The sequence below is a fragment of the Equus quagga genome, chromosome 12 (genome assembly GCF_021613505.1).
Source record: "Equus quagga isolate Etosha38 chromosome 12, UCLA_HA_Equagga_1.0, whole genome shotgun sequence".
NCBI classification, from domain to species: Eukaryota; Metazoa; Chordata; class Mammalia; order Perissodactyla; family Equidae; genus Equus; species Equus quagga.
The window spans coordinates 96,295,325-96,316,972 of record NC_060278.1 but is presented as its reverse complement, the minus strand read 5'-3'; the positions used below and the strand labels follow the sequence as shown (position 1 = coordinate 96,316,972).

General features: G+C 42.8%; 2 long non-coding RNA genes across 2 annotated transcripts; both read right to left on the bottom strand.

Moving 5' to 3' along the window:
• Positions 1-461: 461 nt before the first annotated feature.
• On the bottom strand, positions 462-5,624 carry LOC124248255 (uncharacterized). The gene is made up of 3 exons (XR_006890962.1): positions 5,105-5,624; positions 1,413-1,556; positions 462-659 (listed from the first exon to the last, which is right to left on the bottom strand). It is a non-coding gene; the product is annotated as an uncharacterized LOC124248255 (long non-coding RNA).
• Positions 5,625-20,322: 14,698 nt separating this feature from the next.
• On the bottom strand, positions 20,323-20,740 carry LOC124249218 (uncharacterized). Its single transcript, XR_006891298.1, has 2 exons — positions 20,695-20,740; positions 20,323-20,489 (listed from the first exon to the last, which is right to left on the bottom strand). It is a non-coding gene; the product is annotated as an uncharacterized LOC124249218 (long non-coding RNA).
• Between the last annotated feature and the right edge of the window lie 908 nt (positions 20,741-21,648).

The window sequence follows — 21,648 nt, the reverse complement described above, 5'->3', positions numbered from 1 at the left end:
AATTGTTTGTTAATGCAGCACTAAATATGAATATTAATCATATCATGATTATTTGCATGCTCAAATATGTATTTGGCTCCCTAACTAATCATGCATGCAAACTGAAATAAGACATCAATTTTCATACACCGGCTTGAGAAGGATTTTAAAGTCAGAAACACATTATTGATTAAGTTACAGGGAAACAGAGACCCATATACACTGCAGGTAAGAGGGTAACTTGGTCCATCTATTTGGCAGAGTTCCTCGGTTTTTTCTACAAGAACAACTTAGCCTTGCCTGAAGGAAAAACCTAGAAGCAATTTGAATTCTAGATCTATAGCTTAGACAAAAACCATGTCCATGAGTGTGAGGATTCATGCTGTGGGAGAGTCTCCACGCTCCCCACCCGCTCCCAGCCACCAGGCGAGACTCTGTGAATCACAGACGCCAGGTATGCCGACAGAAGCGTGTGCTTTTATTTGTTCTCTGGTCAAAACACATTTTCCGTGCCCAGCCCTTTTCTGGGTGCCAGGAATACACAAAGGACCGGGCACAGAGGAAGCATCCGTGGCAGCACCAAGGCTTCAGCGGGGACTGCGGATACCTCAGGCTTGTGTGGGAAGTGGACTCCCTGGACACCAGGAATCCTCAGCTTCATCACACTGGCATCAATCTGTCTGCAGAAAGAACATTAGATCAGCACGTCTACCTATGGGGCAGCCACCTTATGTCCAGGTTCTCCACCTCAAGGGGGACCCTGGCCAACAAGTTCCAAGGCCGTTTGGGGCAGGAAAGATGGAGCGCGAGGCGGCAAAATTGAAGAATCACTGGTCTTGGGGTCAGTCCCAGCTGTTTACTGACTCAGTGTTGCGATCGGTAAAATCAGGACACTGGCTGGATGATTCTCGAGAGGCCCCCAACTCTGATGGTCCTGCTAGGCTTTATTGTGGACGCCCCCCAGGACCCAGAGGGGAAATCAGTAAAGAGCCCTCAACTCCCACAGTGCTTTATGGATGACTAAGCCCTGTGTAGGATGTGGTCCTGATGGATGTGATTGTGTCCATTTTACAGATGGGAAAACTGAGGTTCAGAGAGATACAGTCGTCCTTCACAGTCACACTGTGAGTTACAAGCAGTTTTTATTCCAACTCGAGTCTCCTGCACCCGGGACCACAGCTGCCTGCTCCTCCTCCACTCCATGGCGACCTTCCTTCCGGGGGCCTTGGAGGGGTCTGGGAGAAAGCACTGTCCCAGGGAACCCTGTGGGAGTCCTTGCCTGGGACAAGGGTGGTGTTAAATGCAGAGAGGCCTCACAAGGGCTCTGCCAGAGATAAGGAGGTGGGCACCCCCTCCCCATGGGTCTGGGGTACCAGGGTATTGAGACCAACTGGATCGAAGGACTTCCATCCGAGCTCAGACTTCCTCCTTACCTGCTGTGGGATAAACACATTTCCTCCTACACAGGACCTCGCAACACTTGAAAAAGCCCCTGCACTGGTTGTCGTTGACACGTTCATCTCTGTAGGAGGAGCTTCTGCAGCTGCTGGTGCCACCGGACATCTTCCAGCCTTCTCCTAGACAGAGCAGGGCTGCAGGTTATAGTCCGGAAGCTACTTCCTGAACCATTCAAAGCTGCTCTCTCTTCCAGGGCCCACACCAAAGATGTCTGAGACGGAAGCCTTGCCCCAGGTGACTGACTGCATTGAACATGGTGGATGCCATGCTCAGGTTCCTTCCACACCTTTCATTGTCTCTGTATGACCATGACCCGGATTATTGTTTTGCTGCTATGGGTTCACCCTGAGACTTCCTTCAGAGGCGTCTCCTTGCCCAGATGGAGAACCAGAAGTGTCTGGGAGTTTATGCCCCCTCCCTTCAGCTCTTGGACAATGGCTGACCAGTGTGGGAGTACAAAATCCCTGTTTTGTGCTCCAAAGATCCTTGTGGGACCAGGCTGAGGTGGGGACTTCCTCCCAAATGGCTTGGCTTCTTTTGCTCATCCCTTTGTCTCTCCTGGGAGCATTCGAGGCCTTGGCTCAAGTCTGTTTCTAGCAGAACCTCCACTAAGCTAGTAACTCTTTGAGGCTCCTTGCTGCAGGACTGGAAGTGGGGATGAGACTGACGGACAGGGAAGCCAGGCAGAGGTGGCAGGGCAGAGAACCCCTTCACATGGGTCTGGATCGAGTGGAAGATGGACGGGGGACGTTGATCTGAGCCTGGACCTCCTCTTTAGGTTTCATGGGGGAACACACATGTTCCCACACCTGCCCTCGCAGCCCTCGAGGTCATCTTTGCACTAGCAGTTCTTCTCATGTTAGTGCAGGGGGAGAGTCTCCTGCCCTTGCCAGACTTGCCTGGACACTTCCAGGCTTCACCTCAACTGGACAAAGTAGATGAGCAGGTTGTAGGAAGCTCTGGATGTCACCCTCATGCTGTGAGACTCCAGCCCTGGCTCCGTGCTTTGCCACAGAAACCAACCCCTCCCACATCTCAGCTGTCAATGCACCTCCTGAAGGGGCATCTGATTCCTTCTCACCAGTGTCCCCTTAAGCAGTGCTTGTAGCTGGTGGCATGTGGCACTGAGGGACGGACTGACTGGGTCACCAACTGACCAACCTACCAACTGAAATGGACACCTAGCCCCTGATCCAGCAGGAACCACTCTTTCTGGGCAGGGCGTTCTCTCTGGAGTCTGAGATGTCAACAGAGTCCCTGCATGTGATGCAATGGAGGCCAGGGTGGTGTCTCTTCTCCCTGGGCACTGCCTGTCATACGGCATCGTGGGGCTGAATCAGCTAGCACGAGAGAGTGGGTTTGAGGGGAAAGAATCCAGCTTTCTCATCCTTCTCATCTGCTGTGAGATGGGGCCACATTCCCCAACTCAGTAAAGAGCCACGTTCTCAGGAGGTGAAAGGTAGAGAGGCTGTAGGGGAGCAGCCATGCCCAGGGGCCTCAAGGGGAGAGTCGTCAGGGTGCCTCATCATCCCATCAGGAAAAAGCCACTGGCTCAGGAGGGCACGTGTAGGGCTCATGAACAGATACTTCTGTCTCAGGGAAAGACAAAGACACCCAGAAACAAAGAGTGACAGAAATGAGGGAGAGCAATTAAAGACAAACAGATGGAACCATCGCTATGAAGACTGAGAGACAGGCAGACAGAGAAGAGAGAGTAAGGGACACACAGAGAGAAAGAGACAAAGAATATGAATCCGATTAAAAGGAATCCAACACATAGACAGAAATAAAGAAAGAGGTGAAGAGTAAGACAGTGAAGGAAGTATAAAGAATAAGAGGAAGGGAGAGGGAGAATAAGAGAGAGATGGAAGGATACAGAGCCATTTAGGCAGAGGAGAAGTTCTGGGGGCCAGACAGATTCCAGACGAAGCCCTCACAAAGAACTCAGATCCTGTTGGCCAAACACCCAGCCTCCCCTACTCCCAAAGCCTGGGTTGCCCACTGGAAGGGAAGCTCTGAGCTGGGGCTCTGGGACAGAGGACTGGGATACCCCTGTGCTGGGAAGGAACCCCCTACATCCCTGACTGTGGGTGGAGCTTGAATCCAGTGACTAAAAGTCACCAGGGAGAATACCACCACCTTCCACAGCCCAGAACCAGGACATCAAAGTTCCAAGGATGAGAAGGACCATAATGAAGAGGAAGTCACAGGACTTCATGGTCTCTGGAGTCTATGTGACTCTGAGGGCCATTGCCAGGCCTTGGCACTTAGACTTTCACTGGAGGGTGTGGCCCCACTGAAAATGTCTCGGCTCCTCCTAACTGCCCTGGCATACGTGGGAGACTAAGGTAGGCACCCATAGGCCCGAAATTATCTTCTGCCCCAGTCAACAGCCTGAGGCCTATCAGAGCAGAACCTATAGGTCTGCTTACTCCTTATAGACATTCAAATACTGTTCTAAATACCTTTGCCAGATAAAACACAGGACACTCAGTTAGATCTGAATTTCAGATAAATCACCAAATAACTTTATAGTATAAGTATGTCCCAAATACTAAAAAAAAAATTATTCATTTTTTATCTAAACACAGTTTCTCTGATTAACTGAAATTCAAATTTCACTGGTCATCCTCTATTTTTATTCGCTAAATATGGCAAAGCCCCAAAACCATTCTTTTTAAGTTCCTGATTCCCCCAATTCTGAGCATTCCTGTGATTCTATGGGGCATATTGGTTTGTTTTTCATCAGTGTATCTCATTCATTAGGTTTGATTTTCTCCCCTTGGTGAGTTATTTACCATTCCTGTCCGTCTTCATGCATTGTGGCTAATGGATGCAGGTATTATTGAAGGCCTACCTGCCAGCCAGACAGGACCAGCAGCATCATTTGTGGGACCCAGTGCAAGGCAACCTTGTTCAAAAATCATTAAAGATTTCAAGATGGTGACTGCAGAGTGTTAGACCTGGTGACTGCACAGGATCCTGGGCCCACGAAGCTGGCGCACCTTCTTGAAAATCCCAGTGCTGCAACTAACCATCTCTGTGACGCTGGAAAAATCACTTAGCCTTTCTGAGGTATAGTCTCCTCCTGTCTGCAAAGAGGATTTAACTTCTTCACTCAAAGAGGGTGGTGAGGAATTCAGACAGGAAAAAACACAAGGATGGGCACTAGGAAGGCGTCAGTAAACAGTAGCCATTATTTTTATTACAGCAGGGGCTCTGCGCACGGTGCCCCATTGAGTGCTGCTGGGCTGTCTTCAGAGCCTCAGGCCACTGCTTCTGCACTGATACTGTTCCGTGCCATTCCCCTCCTGCCCCATCATGGTTCTGCTTCTCTCTGCTCTGATGCAGCACACGCCCTCCTTGCTTTGGCTGAAAGTCCCTTCCTTACGCCAGGCCCACCAACACTCTTGTGTCACCAACTTGTGGCTGTCCCTAGGGTCACTTGACCTTGTCGAGGTATTGCCATTTTTTTCATGCTATTTAAAAACGCCATTTTTTAAAAAAGGCAATTATGTCTGTTCAGAGATAGGAGAGGTACAGAATCCTCTTTCTTCAGGTCAAGATCCTGGTCGACATGGAGGCTCCAGGGAAGAAACCTGAGAACAGTGATGGAGAGAGATTTGGAGAGAGTTCGGACAACAGAGGTCATAAATAAAATTCTTACCCATCATCAAGGCCGACAGATGCCACTCCAAGACCTCCTCCTATCCAGGAGAAACTGCACAACTGAATTCCCATCCACCCAGGTTTCCTCAGCCAGGTTCTTCCTGGTTTGAATTTTGGAAGTTTTGACAAGGCTTAATTCCCTCCCAGGCACTCCCACAATTTGGAAGGGGCTGCTGAAATTTGCTCTTTTTTCTGCTGAAACCAGCTCCCTGGGGAGTAGACCCAGAAGGTGGGAATGTGGCGTGTGGGGATGGGAGCAGAAAATATGAACATCTGGGGTAGAGGTTAGGGGAGCAGATGGACAATGGGAGGGCTCGGCCTGCTCCCCAACCATAACCCTCCATCACAGCGATTTGTGAAGGTGCCAGCAATAACGTTGCAGGATTATAACCTGCGGAAAAATCTAAATGAGAAAATAAAAGTGATACCAAGCAAGGGCTTGACCTGCTCTCCGCAAGACAAAAGCCAATCTGTCAAGAGGCAAGGCGGTGGACAGAGAAAATTTCACTTAAGCAATGAGCTAGCTAACTGAAAGATGGTGGACTATGCTAAAAAACCATCTGCGAGGGGAACTGATTTGGAAATGAGTTATATAAGGCCAACGGGGTCGGGGAGGGGACTCAGGAGTGCCAGGTATTGGATGACCGCAGACCGCCGGGCGCCTCTCTGTAGACAAAAGTTTTGGATCTGCTGAATGTGACATTCCTGAGGAATCTAAGAAAACATAGTTGTTTTCTTCTGAGGGAGAGAAGGAAGAGTTTGGGCAGAGGACTGAAATCTTCTGCTAACAAGTCATTCTCTCTACTGGTTGCTGACTGGTTACTCATTAGCTTGCCTACGTGCAGGTCTAAGCGTTTCTCCAAAGCGCACGGCGAGAATAAGCAGAGGGTGGGGGGTGGTTTAGACATAAAGTCTCTAATGCTAACTCGGTCTCAAAAGTTGCCAGCTGTTTCCCTACAAACAGATACTCGATATTAATATTCTGACGTATTTACCCACAGTTCTTGTTCTGCGTGTTATTTACAAAATTGGAACTATACTGTCTAAAGTAGCTTCAATTACTTTCTATTTTCCTTAATGTAGCAATGCAGGTACCGGCTTTAAGATTAAAACAGTATTTTTATTAAAAAAGAAAAAAAAAACAGTAGGGGGCCAGCCCTGTGGCGTAGTGGTTAAGTTCACACACTCCATTTGGGTGGCCTGGGGTTCATGGGTTCAGATTCTGGGAGTGGACCTACACACCACTTTTTAAGCCATGTGGTGGCAGCATCCCACATACAAAGTGGAGGAAGATGGGCACAGATGTTAGCTTAGCGACAACCATCCTCAAGCAAAAAGAAGAGGATTGGCAATAGATGTTAGCTCAGGGCCAATCTTCCTCACCAAAAAACCAAAAAAACCAGCAGTACATTTAGGCCTACCTCCTGAGTGTGCCAACCCACCAACCCCACCCCTCTGCCTTTCTGGCTCCCCACAAGTAACAGCTTTCAACTCTTTTTGCTATTTTTTTCTGGCATTTACTTTCACGTTTTATCATCATATGTATATACTGCCAACTTTTACTTCTTCAAATTTAGACATCATCTGCCCATTTCCTGTTACTGGTAAGGATTTTGACTTTTTTATAGACTTCTATACCCTCCCAATATAAATATATCACAATTTTGGTAAAATTCATTTTCAAGGAAAACATCATTACAACTCAGTAAAATTGTCACTGCGGAATCAAGCTATATACCATGACTGCATTTCATTCTTCATATGATTTTTATTTTTTCCTCCAATTTTTGTTGAATTGCCTCATTATTTCATTTTTCTTCCCCTTTAAAGAAAAAACACTCTAGCTAAGGCCTCCATAACTCTCCAACAGCTCTGTGAATTCCTCTGTACCACATTTTTATGTGGCCCACACTGTTAGTCTACTGTATTTGTTTCCTATCACTGCAGTAACAAATTGGCACAAATTTATTGGCTTAAAATGGCACAAATTTATTCTCTCACAGTTCTGCAGTCCTGAAGTCCAAAATGAGTTTCACTGGGCTGGAATCAACACGTCGGCAGGTCCGTGCTCTTTCTGGGCGTTCTAGGGGAGAACCCATTTCCTCAGCTTTTCCACCCTCTACAGGCTATTGTCATTCCTTGGCTCATGGCCGCACGTCACATTGATTTTTCTCCCCAACTTCAGTTGCCACATCTCTTACTTCCTCTTCTTTTGTCAAATCTCCCTCTGCCTCACTCTTATAAGGATACAATTGACTACATTTAGGGTCCATCCAGATAATACAGGATAATCTCCCCCTATGGATATCGTTCCTTTGATCACATGTTCAAAGTTCCTTTTGCCACATAAGGGAACATTCATAGGGTCAGGGGATTAGGATGTGAACACCTGTAGGCACCATTATTCAGCCCATCAATCACGTCCATTTTGTGTTCTGTGAGACAGCCCTCCTGGAGGGCTCCCGTCCAGACTGGTCCTTCTCGAGACCTGCTACACAACCAGCATTAGGGGATTTTTTTGGCCATGCTTCTGGCAATTATTATCTTGGCTCCTTTCTTGTATCATTCCTGGATTTCAAGTTTCCCTTTTTCTTTGTTACATCCTCCATTTTAATGGCATATATTTTCCAGTAGATTTCTGAGGAATGGTGCATTGGAAATAACTATTTTGAGACTTGGTCTTTCCAAAAGCATTTATATTTTACCTTCACACTTGCTTGATATTTTGGCTTAGAATACAAATATAAGTTATAAATAATTTTACTTAAAATTTTGATAGTATTGCTTTTATTTTAATTTCCAATGTTTGTACTGAGAAATCAAATGCCATTCTGATTCCTGATTCTTCGGATGTGAGTGATTCCCTCTCCCTCATCTATCTATGTATCTCATAGCTTACGGAATCTTCTCTTTATCCCTGATGTTCTGACATTTCACAATGATTAGCTTTGATGTCTTTTTTACATTCGCGAGCTGAGTACTCACTAGGCATTTCAATTCTGGGATATTTTACTGCATTATTTCTTGAATAATTCCACCTCCACCATTTTGTTGGTTCCCTTTCCAAAACTTTTATTAGCCAGGTGTTGCTTTTATTGATTGATTCTCTAAGTTTCTTATTTTTTCTATCTTATTTCTACCTCGTTAACTGGTGATTCTAGTCATGAAATGATCTCCTCATATTTATTTTCCCATTCTTTTTAAGAATTTTTAATTTCATCTATTTTTCTTGTTCATTGACTATCCTTTTAAAAAAACTGTCATCTTGTCTTATTTCATGTTGCAGCAGCATCTTGTCTCCTCGGTTCCCTGCATGATCTCTGTTTCTTCTGAGTCCTTTTTTTCCCAAAATGTTTTCATCTCTTTTGTGTTAGAAGTTTTGTCGATTGTATGGTGAACTTCAGCATCTGCCCTACTTAACAGCATGCACCCCAAATTTTTTATTTTATTTTATTTTATTTTATTTTATTTTATTTTATTGAGGTGATATTGGCTTATAACATTGTGTAAATTTCAGGTGTACGTTATTATATTTCAGTTTCTGTATAGACTGCATCGTGTTCACCACCAATAGTCTAGTTTTTATCTGTCATCATGCATATGTGCCCCTTTATCCCTTTTGCCCTCCCTCCACCCCCTTCTCCTCTGATAACCACTAATCTGTTCTCCTTATCTATGTGTTTATCTTCCACATATGAGCGAAATCATATGGTATTTGTCTTTCTCTGTCTGACTTACTTTGCTTAGCATGTTACCCTCAAGGTCCATCCATCTTGTTGCAAATGGCACGATTCTGTCTTCTTTTAGGGCTGAGTAGTATTCCATTGTGTGTGTGTGTGTATATATATACATATATATGTACATATACCACATCTTCTTTACCCAGGCATCTGTTGATGGACACTTGGGTTGCTTCCACATCTTGGCCCTTGTGAATAATCCTGTGATGTACATACGGATGCATAAATCTCTTTGAATCGTTGATTTCATGTTCTTTGGATAAAAACCCAGTAGTGGGATAGCTGGGTCATATGGTGTTTCTATTTTTAATTTTTTGAGAAATCTCCATGCTGTTTTCCATAGTGGCTGCACCAGTTTGCATTCCCACCAGCAGTATATGAGAGTTCCCTTTTCTCCACATCCTCTCCAACACTTGTTATTTCTTGTCTTGTTAATTACAGCCATTCTGATTGGTGTGAGGTGATATCTCATTGTAGTTTTGATTTACATTTCCCTAGTAATTAGTAATGCTGAACATCTTTTCATGTGCCTGTCGGCCTTCTGCATATCTTCTTTGGAAAAATGTCTGTTCATATCCTCTGCCCATTTTTTGATCAGGTTGTTCATTTTCTTGTTGTTGAGTTGTATGAGTTCTTTACATATTTTGGAAATTAACCCGTTGTCAGATATATGATTTGGAAGCATGCACCAGAATTTAAAGGGAAGCTTTGTGTGCTTGGCAGGGCTCATCAAATGGTAAGCTTCACTATAGGAAAACTGGATTATAAGTCAGTTTTTAAAATTTAGGATCTCCTCTTGTCTCCTGCAGGGTTGTTAGAGGCATGGCAATGATAGCAAGGGTCAGGGAAGGTGACAGCCTAGAGCATCAACTGCCCCTTATGCAGACAATCAAACGAATCCAATTTGACTCCGCACCTGAAACTAACCTGACTCAGTTCTAAATTCCCTTAATTCCTGGGTCTTTTCAGATTCTGTAGGAAGAATTAGCTTGCTTCCCCTTGGTGTCTCCCTCTATAGATAGTGAGGTTTGATCCTCCTATTGGTGAAGTGGATTCCTATTCTTCTATCCACATTCAATTTTTTAAACTTCAGGTGCCAAGAATTGAATTCATCATAATCCCTAGTTTGTGACTCACTCTCATCACAGGTTCCATGTATGCTCAAACACAAAAATATCCCACAGAGTGAAGCCATGATCAATACAACATAATATACACAGCAAATGCAATATAAATAATATAACAGAGCCAAGATCAAATATATTTGTCACAACAATAAATGTAAATGGATCAAGCTCATCTATTAGAAACACATTTTTAGACTGGCTCACAAAACAAAACCTAACTCCATAGTGTATAAAAGAGACATTATCTTTTAAAAAGTTATTTAGAAAGCCTACAAATAAAGGGACAGATAAAGACAGAACAAATGGATGCAAACAATAAAAAAGCAGACACTGTGACCTAAACGTCAGGGTAGAATTTAGGAATAAAAAATTAGTTGACATAAAGAAGGATAATTTATGATGCTCACAGTTAACAATTAACAAAGAAGATATATCAGTTACTAATATCCATGCAAGAAATAGCACAATCACCTTAACAAAACAGAAACTATCAAAAATGTAAGTAGAAACACTCTGAAAATAGAAACTCAAAAACACACTCACACGAAGACAGTAAAGATGTAGAAGATCAAAGAAGACGATTCCTAAGGTAATTTTATAGATGTGCATTGAATTTTGAACACCGATAACAGAAAGTATATCTGCTTCTCAAGTACACAGGGAATGTAAATAAATAATTACCGTATACTAGGTCACGAAGAAATTCTCAATAAGTTTCATGAGGTAGAAACAATACAGACAGTATTCTCTAGTAGCAACGCAATGTAAGGATAAATAATTTTTAAAAATTTCCTCCTAGAAATTTAGAAACTCTTGGTAAAACAACTGTTGGATCAAAGAGGAAAAACAAATTAACATTGCAGAATTTCTAAAAACTATTGATAATGAAAATGCTACATATTAGAATCTAAGTGATATGAGTTAAGCAGTAATCAGAAGGAAATTCATAGTTTTAAATATGAGTAGCAAAAAAATTGAAAGTGCAAATAAATGAATTAAACATCCAGCTCAAAAGCTTAAAAGAAACACAAAAGAAAACCAAAGTGAAACAAACAAAAAGCATTAATACAGATAAAAGCAGAAAATAATATGTTTAAAACTCCAAAAATATAGTAGAAGTAATAAATAAAATGCTGTCTTCAGAAAAAAACCCATAAAAATAAATAAATGGCTAGCTAATGTGATCAATAAAAATGTAAGAAAACAGAAACACACAAAATAAGAAATAATAAGGGACAATAATGATCAAACAGGAAAAATGTCTAAAATCATGAGAAATTTATTTGCACAGAATTATGCAGATAGATATAAAATTTTAGATGAAATAAATATCCTATAAAAATGTCATTTACCCAATTTTACCCCAATAGACATAGAAAGTGAAAACAGACCAATTTTTATAGAAGAAATAGAGATCGTTGAAAACTATTCCATATGGTTCTACAAGCCTTCAAAGACACTTAATTCCAACGCTACTTAAATGACTCCTAAGTATAGAAAAAATAACTTTCCCAGTTCTTTTTATGAAGTAAGTATAACACTGACACCCAAAATTGGTAAAAATTACGTAAAAAGAGAAAAGTACAAATCAATTTCACTAATGAATATTAGTTCAAAAATCCAAAATAGACATTAGTAGACAGAATGCAATAGCACATTAAAAAATAATTGCATCATGAGCAAATGAGGTTTTTTTCCAGGAATATAAGATGGTTAAATATTAGGACATCCTTAATATAATTTATTATATAAATATATCTAAGAGAAAAAAAGATAGGATTCATTCTCATAGATGCTAAAAAAAAAAACCTTCGAAAAAGTAAACACTCACTTATTGGTTTTTAGGTAAACTAAAAAGTTGACCAATACCATCTTACTGGAGAAACACAAAGGCTTTCCATTAAGGTTAAGAAGAATGTGGGGATGTCCACTAACTTCACTACTATTCATATTGTATTGGAAGAATTGGCCAATGTCTTGAACAGGATTTTAACAATTAGGCACATAAAAATTAGAAATAAAGAAATAAAGTTATCATTGCAGATAACATGATAGTGTATCAACGAAAGCCAAAAGATTCCATGCAAAATCTAATATAAACAATGAAATCAATAAATAACTGAGAATTCTACATTAGCTTTCAAAAATCATTGATGTTCTTACGTATAGACAAGAAGTTAGAAGATTTACTGCACAAGAACATCCCGTTTACAATGCAACAAAATCTTTAAACACTAGAAATAAACATTACACAAAATTATCAAAATTTTAAAACATTTCTGAAAGACTCAAAAGTTAACTTTTGAGACTCAATACTTAAGTGAGAAGACATCCCTTGTCTTTGGATGGAATGATTATAGCATAATAAAAATGTCAAATTTCTTCAAATTAATTTAACATGATCTCAATAAAAGTACCAATAATTTTTTTTCCCAGGGCTTAGAGAATTGCTTTTAAACTTCATATGAAAAGTAAACAAGAAGAATAGCTGGGAAACCCCTAAAAAAAGAAAAACATCAAAAAGGACTAGCCTTACCATATGTTAAAATATACTCTAGTGGGCATATAGTTAAAGCAGTGTGTGAATAGACAGACAATAGACATGATAATAGACAGTATATATGATAGACAGACAAATTAAAGCAACAAAATGGAAAGTTCAAAAATAGACTCAACTACTAATGGAAAAATAATGTATGATAAATGTGGCATTTCAAGTCACTGGGGAAATACATACTTTGTAATATATGATATTAGGAAATCCATAATAATTTTTAATGCATGGCAAAAAAAAAAAAAGAAGCTTTTTAAAGTCAAAATTGAAAAACGGGGGAAAATATTCTCAGCTAACATCATAGAAAAAGAAGCTAATCTCTCTGATATATAAAGAGCCTTTTAAAATCAAGAACAGGAGGCTGGCCCCGTGGCCGGGTGGTTAAAAGTTTGGTGCATTTTGTTTCAGCGGCCTAGGTTCACAGGTTCAATACCAGACGTGGACATACACCACTTGTCAGCCATGCTGTGGCAGTGTCATACATACAAAATAGAGGAAGATTGGCACAGATGTTAGCTCAGTGACAATCTTCCTCAAGCAAAAAAGAGGAGGATTGGCAACAGATGTTAGCAACTCTGGGTGAATCTTCCCCAGCAAAAAAAAAAAAGAAGAAGAAGAAGAAGAAAAATATCTAAACCCCAAGAGGAATGTGGGTAAAACATAAGAACAGAAAATTGACAGGAAATCAATTTAAATGGCCCTTGAAATAAAGGAAAAAATAAATATCAACTTCTCATGTAAAAAAACTACACATTGAAATTATACTGTGATACCATTTCCTACCACCTAAGCTGGCAAAAATCTGAAAGCTTGACAGGAAACTCCATCAAAGCTATGAAGAAACAGTCTTTCTCAGACATAGCTGGTAGGAATCCAGGATAGTGGAGGCGCTGGGAACAAGCATTTAGCAGTGTTCAACAAAACCACATATACACTTACCCTTTCAGCAATCTCACTTCTAGGAATCCACCCTGAAGCGATAGGTCAACAATCATGCTAACGTAATTTGTGATGTCATTGTAACAGCAAAAGATTGTTTATCTATGCAGGATGAGGAAATGAGATGAATAAACTATGATATATCCACACAATAGAATATTACGACACTATTTTTAAAAAATAGAACAGGGAAGGTATCTATGAGCTGAGATGGAGTAATCGTCAGTTATACTGTTACGTGAAAACAATGTATATGTTTATATAATAAATTATATTAAAGATTTCCTAATATTTAACCATTTGGTATTCCTGAAAAAAAACCTCATTTGGTCATGATGCATTATTTTTTTAATGTGCGATTGTATTCTGTTCAGCTATCCTTCACATAAGAAACAAACGCAAATACATATATATCTCAAATGAAAATATAAGAAGGATAAACCAGAAATGAATAAAATTATTGCTTGTAAGGGTTGAGTGGAAGTGGAGTGAAGAGCATCGGGATGAGAAAAGATTTCTGACTGTATCTTTTTATGTAATTTTGACATTCCCCCCCCAAGTTTATTGAGATATAATTGATGTGTAACATTCTTTAAGTTTAAGGTGTACGGTGTGATGACTTGATACAGGTATGTATTCTAAAACTCTTCCCACAATAAGGTTAGTTAGCACATCCTTGACCTTACACAATTACCATTTTGTTGTTGCTGTTATGGTGAGAACATTACAGCTCTGCTCTCGGAGCACCTTTCAAGGATACCATCCAGTGTTGTCAACTACAGTCACCGTGCTGTGCAGCAGATCCCCAGAACTTCCTCATTTTATGACTGAAACTTTGTACTCTTTGATCATCTCCCATTGCCCCCACTCCTCAGCCCCTGGCAACCACCGTTCTAATCTCTGTTCCTATCAGTTTGGTGATTTTAGATTCCATGTATAAGTAAGATCATACTGTATTTTTCTTGGTCTGACTTATTTCACGTAGCATAATGCCCACAAGGTCCATCCATGTTGTCACAAAGGGCTGGCTTTCCTTCTTTTTTAGAGTTGAATAATATTCCATTGTAATATGTACCACATTTTCTTCATCTATCCATCTGTCAGTGGACACTTAGGTTGTTTCTGTGTCTTGGGTGTTGTGAATGTTGCTGGAATGAACATGGAGCGCCGATGGCCTTTGAGACAGTGATTTCATCTCCACTGGATGTATACCCAGAACTGAGATTGCTGGATCATATGGTAGATCTATTTTTAATTTTTTGAAGAACCTCCATACTGTTTTCCATAGTGGCTGTACCAGTTCATGTTCCCACCAACAGCGCACAAGGGCTCCCTTTTCCCCACATCTTGCCAGCATTTGTTACCTCTTGTCTTTTTGATGACGGCCATTCTAACAGGTATGAGAGGATATCTCATTTGGGTTTTGATTTGCATTTCTCTGATGATTAGTGATGCTGAGCACTTTTTCATGTACTTGTTAGCCATTTGTATGTCTTCTTTGGGGAAATGTCTATTCAAGTTCTCTGTCCATTTGTTCATTGGACTATTTGAATTTTTTTGCTATTGAGTTATATGAATTCTTTATATATTTTGGATATTAACCCCCTTATTGGATATATCTTTTGCAAATATTTTCTCCCAACCCACAGTTTGCCTTTTCATTTTGTTGATTGTTATTTTGCCATGCAAGGGCTTTTTAGTTTGAGGTAGTGTCACTTGTTGATTTTTGCTTTTGTTGCTTGTGGTGTTGTATCCAAAAAAGTCATTGCCAAGACCAAGGTCAAAGAGATTTTTCCCTACGTTTTCTTCTAGTAGTTTTATGGTTTCAAGTCTTACATTTAAGTCCTTAATTTATTTGAAACTTTTTTTTTTTTTGCTGGGAAATATTCACTCTGAGCTAACATCTGTTGCCAATCTTCTTCTCTTAGTCTTCTCCTCCCCAAAGCCCCAGTGCATGGTTGTATATCCAAGTTGTAAGTCCTTCTCATTCTTCTGTGTGAGCTGCTGCCACAGCATGGCTACTGGCAGACAAGTGGTGTAGTTCTGTACCTGGGCAACCATGCCCAGATTGCTGAAACAGAGCACACCAAACTTTAGCCACTAGCCCATCGGGGCTGGCTCTATTTCAAGCTAATTTTTGTGAGTGATATAGACGGGGTCCAACTTCATTCTTTTGCACGTGGATATCCAGTTTTCCCAGCACGATTTATTGGAAAGATTATCCTCTCCCCACTGAGTATTCTCAGCTCCCCTATCAAACATTAGCTGATCATACAATGCAAGGGTCCATTTCCAGGCTGTTGCTCCATTGGTCCACGTGTCCACTTTCATGCCAGTAACATACTGTTTTTATTACTATAGTCCTGTAGATAGTTTGAAGTCAGGAAGGGTGATACCTCTAGCTTTGTTTTTTCTCAAGATTGCTTTGACTATTTGGGGTCTTTTGTGGTTTTATATGAATCTTAGAATCGCTTTTTCTATTTCTGTGAAACGTGCCGTTGAAATTTTGATAGAGATTGCATTGAAGCTATAGACGGCCTTAGGTGGTATGGACATTTTAACAATGTTAACTCTTTCAATCCATGAACACGAGATATCTTTCCATTTATTTCTGTCTTTATCAATCTCCTTCCTCAGTGTCTTGTAGTTTTCAGTGTACAGATCTTTCACCCCCTTGGTTAAATGTATTCCTAAGTCCTCTGCTGCTTATCATTTACCCTCCACATGCTTTTTCAGGGAGGCCACACATGCAGATGTCCTGTCACTCACTCCCTCTACCCAACCACCAGACCAATGAAGCTGGGTATGAAGAAGCAGCACGTTCATTTGCTCATTTTCTAATCCATAGGCATTTCCTGAAGCATCTATTATGTGCAAGCCCTATCCTGGATACTAGGGATACACAGATGAATCAAGCCCAACTCCGAACCCAAAGGAGGTATTGGTGATAAAACCACATCTTCATCAGAGAGCTTTCAAAGTTTTCAGGCTTAGGGGGAAAGAGAATTCAGAGACCACATACACCACGGATCAGTCTGCAGAGAGAAAGGCAGGTCAGAGCTATAGTATTAGAACTAGCCAGGGTACCTCCAGGTCCAAAGGCATCCTTGGCCACTGGTTCCCAGCGTTTCCTGAGGACAGGCAGAGAGGGAGAATGGCGGTGATACAGTTAAATGAGCACCGCCTACAAGGTCAGGATGCTGAGTTCAAATCCTAGCTTTTTACTGCCTCAGTGCCTTAGGTTTCCCATCTGTAAAATCTGGACATGGGACTAGTCCAAGATCCTTTCAAGTTCTTTAGATTCTGGTGGTCCTATTGGCTTTGAACCTCAGCATCAAACTAGAACCCATTCGAGCTGGGGCATAACCATAGCAACACGCCCTCAATGTACAAGTGCCTCATAGCACAAATTCCCTGTACCACTGCTGCCTTGATGGATATGATTATGACCATTTTAATAATGAAGAAACTAAGTGTCACTGAGTCTCAGATAGGTACTGTCACCTGCAGGAGGCAGTAAGCAACTCAGAGGCAAAGCTGACATTCACACCTTGGTCTCACGAGGTCTGTGTCAGGGCTGCTTCTCCAAGCTTCTCCAGGCCATCGCCCTCCCAGGGAGGCGAGGTGAGATGTCAGGTATAGAGGCACCGCCACAGGCAATCCTCTGAGGTTCTATGCCTGGAGGACTGCGAGAGATGGTGTTGAAGGCAGAGGTTCTGCGGGGGACACAGGTGAGGCAGCCCCCTGCCAATGAGGGCAGAGCTCCAGCGGGTTTAGGCCACACTGGGGGAGGGTGATGGCAGGCGGGTCATAGATCTGAATGTAGCCCTTCTTCTCACCTTTCTCAGGGACAATGTACCACTTCCTACTCCCGCCCTGGTAGCACTTCAGGCTATGTCAGCGTGAGCATCATTTTTTTTGTTGTTTTTTGTTTGTTTGTTTGCTTGTTTGTTTGTTTTGGTGGTACTTTTTTTTTATTGAGTTATTGATAGGTTACAAACTTGTGAAATTTCAGTTGTACATTAATGTTTGTCAGTCATGTTGTAGGTGCACCACTTCACCCTTTGTGCCCACCCCCCACCCCACCTTTCCCCTGGTATCCACTAAACTGTTCTTAGTCCATAATTTTAAATTCCTCATATGAGTGGAGTCATACACAGATTATCTTTCTCTCGCTGGCTTATTTCACTTAACATAATTCCCTCAAGGTCCATCCATGTTATTGCAAATGGGATGATTTTGTTCTTTTTTGCAGCTGAATAGTATTCCATTGTATATTTGTACCACATCTTCTTTATCCATTTGGCATGAGCATCATTTTTGCAATAGTTTGAAGGGTTGGGCATCTTACAAGTGCCTTTCTTCACTGAACACTTCCCAGACTTCACCTGAACCGGAGAGAGCAGGTCCAGAGCTTGAGACCCTCCTGCTGTCCAGGACCACAGCCCAGCCTTACCCTCTCCATAGACGCCAACCCCTCTCCCCTGCCCCTGGTCCTCAAACTGAGGCCTGAGGATCTCATGAAGGAAGACCGGATTCCTTTAACCCAGTGGGCCCCCTGGTGGCCTGACTGGTGGCTGACCTACAGTCAGGCTGACTGTTGGTTCCTCAAACTGATCAAGTGACCAATAAGATTCACAAAGTTGGCAGTAGCAGGGACCTAGCTGGGCCTTGTCCCTAACCAGATTCAGAGGGAGCCCCCACCAGCACCCCGATACTTCCTGTCCTCAGTTTCAGTCTTTGCCCCTTCCTGGCAGACAGGACCCTCTTACCCACATTTAGAACGTTTGCAGGATTCCTGGACTTCCTGCAACAAGCACTGGGACAGCACTGCCTCTGCTCTGAGCTCTGCTGGTCATTCTGGCACGGCAACAGCTGACAGATCTGGCAGCAACAGGGGGTTATAGATGAGACGGACAAGGAGGTAGGTGGAATTGACAAAGGCTCTAGACTATCTTCCCAGGAAGTGAAAGGAGTCCCCAGAAACCAAAAGGAGGGCTGTGGGAGAGCATTCATGATCCAGAGACGGGCGGGGGAGAGTGCTAAGGACGCCTGATAAGTAGGCAATGAGAAGTCACTGGCTCCTGAGGGAATGTGTATGTAGGGTTTACATTCTTGTGTTTCTGGCCCAAGGAAAGACAAAGACACACAGAGACAAAGAATGACAGAAACAGAGAGAGGAGAAAATAAAAACAAACACATGAAACCATTATGACAAAAATGAGAGTCAGAGACAGAAGGACACACAGACAGAGAAAGAGAGAGAGATAGCAGAATACTGTAATAAAATACAGTAATATTTTATAATGTATAAAATACAGTAATAAAAATTAAAATGTGCCAGAAATGAAAAGAGACCAGATAGATACAGAGAGGGAAGGAGATGAAGAAAGAGAGAACAAAGGAGATGGAGAGAAAGGGAGGGAGACAAAGCGGAACAGAGAGGGCGAATGCGGCAGACAGAGCTGGTTGGTCCAAGGACAATGTCGGGTGGTCCGGACGTACTGTCAGGTGAAGCTCTCACAGAGGACTTGGTCCCTATTTGTCAGGGCTCCCTTTCCTGGGATGCCCACTGGAAGGACCTGATTGAGCTCCTGCCCTAGGAAAGGAAGAGGAGATCACGCCCAAGCTAGCCAGGAATCCTTCCCTCTCTGACCCATTCTGGGAGACGGGGACTGCTCTGAGGGGTGACTTTAATTCAAGCACTCCCTTTCAGCCAGGCTGACACTTTCTTAACCACACTGTATTCTGAGCATCCTCCTCTCCTCCTTCACAGGAGCCCTGCATCACAGTCTGATGGTTCTCCTTGTCTCCTCTGGCTATCTCCCCTTTACCCCTCACACGCATTTTCCCCAATAAGCCCTTGATTCCCTACTCTTGTCTTGACATCTGCTTTTCAGAGGAACCAAACTAACCCATTCACCTATTTGTTTTGGTTTAAACTGTGCAGGCAATGAAGGGAAAGCAAGTGGGGAGGCAGAAGAAAATTCAGAGAAGAAAGAACATGTTTTTTCCTAATAGAAATTACTATCCAATGAAGATAATAATTAGATTCCATTAGAAACATTAAAAAGAGTGAGGCTCCCATTTTTATTTAAATGACAATGTTCATCCTACACCTACAATGTTATCACTTGTAACTATGTAGATGATGATGAAAAATATTATATGTCACCTGAAAACATCCTAGGGAATAAATAGTTTTTCAAAAATTTGTTTAAGCTGTATGTGTCAAGGAAAAATAAATTTTTGGAAGACTACTCTCCAGACCTAAAAGCCCTGTGTGATCCCTCAGCAAGACCGCACCAAACAGCAGAAAGTGAGAAAGTGCAAGGCTAACGTTCACGAGTAGGTAGCTTAGAGGCTCAGCTCCCGAACTAAGACTCAAGGTAGCTAAACTGGGCCGCGGACAAGACTTCCTTTTCCTGAGTTATGAAGGCCTAAGATTTTAGACCTTAAAGTAGCCTAGAACTAAGGCACGTTCTGCTCCACTGCCAACCCAAAGTCCCAAATCTAGTCCTGGATCACACTATTCCAACAAGCAGAAAGGCCACCAGCAGCAGGGCCAGAGACCATGTGGCAAAAAGCCTTGCTTCCCTATCCCAGGACAACATACACCTCTCAGACGATCCAACACAGAAAATATGACTCAAAAATGCCCCTGGGATCTGAGTGTCAGGAGACATTGAAAGCGAGAAACATATCAGAAAAACAGAAGTGCAGGAACTGATCAAAACTAAATGTGAAACAGTAACCCCATCCTTTTTTACAAATCCTAAAGGATGCCCCACGAGGCTGAGGACAGAGAAAAGGGGGCGGGGAGACCCAGCAGTCGTAGATTTTCATGTAGTTTTAAATATATAATACTTTATTTCTTTGTGTGGTTTTCATATTAATAAGCATTTAACTCTGGATAAAAGGAAGACGGGGATGAGGAGAGCATGGAAGAATCAGAAATCAGTTATCCAATCTGAGCCTGCTCTATCAGTGTCTTCTCGGGGTTGGTTCAGAAGGGGTTTCTACCTGGGGAGAGAAGAGAGAGTCAGAGACATGGGAGGGTGCACACTGAGCGGCGGACGCGGACTGGGTCCCAAGACCACTGCGGTCTCAATCCTGTGAGGGCCTCTCCTCCCGAGAGCACTGAGATGTGCTGCCAAGAAGTCAGGGACTGGGGATCAGGAATTGTAGGCAAGCCATCCTAAAAAATTATAACCTGATAATCCCTTACCTCACAATTTAAATGTGAAGAGGAAAGCGATTCACTCTTACAAGCTGTAAGAGAAGCAATGGCCATTGAAAATTGTCATAAGAAAAATTCAGCAACAGTTGAGGAGCCCAGAGATAACCTCCTCCAACTGTCCCCATCATTCACGGGAGAGCACTGCCCATCACATGGAACGAAGGGCGCGTCTTCTGAGGAAGGACGTCTGTTGGGCCTCTCTCTTTAGTGTCCTAGAGGCAGATTTCAGGGCAGATCCTAGTTTAAAAGTTCTGACCTCAATGATTTCTAAGGGCACTGAGGGTTCTCCACGCGCTCTGGGACACCTGGTTCAAAGCGGGGAGACGGGGCGCTTCTCACCTCACTCCAAACTCCCCAAGGGCTCCATGCATCGACGCCTACAGTTGTAGAAACAACACTTCCTGACGCCCTTGCAGCCTCTATCGCGCCGGCACAGAGGTAAGAGGACGAAGGGGCAGGAAAGTGAAAATTCGGGGCATTCTCCCGGTTTCGTTACTGCCGAGGAAAAATGCCGCAGGGTGAGCTGGGGGCACCAGGGCGTCGTTGCCAGGCAGCCGGGCCAGCTCGTCCCAAGGGCTCCTCCGAGGGAGGGCTCCCCCACCCCGACGACACACGGGACCGCCTCGGCCCACACGCACCCTTCCGCAAACGAGGCTGCGCCGTGTGGAGGCAGAGGACCAGGAGGACCACAGTGAGCGCAGAGAGGCTGCTCAGCTTCATGACGCGGGAGAAGAGTGCGGGGAGCGTGGAGGCCCGATCTCGGTTTATATGGTCTCTGGCAGGGGCCCGCCGGCAGGGGGAGCTAGTGCCCAGGGCCCCAGGCCAGAGAGCCTTAGTGTGACCGGAAATATCAACTGTTTCTTTTCACCCCCCTCCCCCCAACGCCAGGCAGAGGCGCGGTAATAACCTCTGGGGCATAACTTCTGAGAGCCCACGGTGCCC